Here is a 280-nt window from a genome sequence, read left to right as displayed (position 1 = left end):
AGGTAGGTCACTTGAGATGGCGTCTATTAACATCAATACGGCGGAGTCAGGGGACATAGCTGGAGCCTGAAAACTTCAAGCCAAACAAACTCTGAGATTACAACCCCCACCCTTCTCCCCTCCGAGCGGCCAGAGCCGCAGCCGGAGCGCTGTTCCGGGAGTACCCGGGGGAGACAAGGGGGCTCGGAGAAAGTGGACTTCGCATTCGCTTCCCCTTCCCCTCATCCTCGCCATGGGCTTTGCCCAGGAGCGCTTCGCGGAAGCCGTGGACCCGGATTTC

The sequence above is a fragment of the Pteropus alecto genome, unplaced genomic scaffold (assembly GCF_000325575.1).
Source record: "Pteropus alecto unplaced genomic scaffold, ASM32557v1 scaffold196, whole genome shotgun sequence".
NCBI lineage: Eukaryota > Metazoa > Chordata > Mammalia > Chiroptera > Pteropodidae > Pteropus > Pteropus alecto.
Note: the sequence above shows the minus strand (reverse complement) of the source record.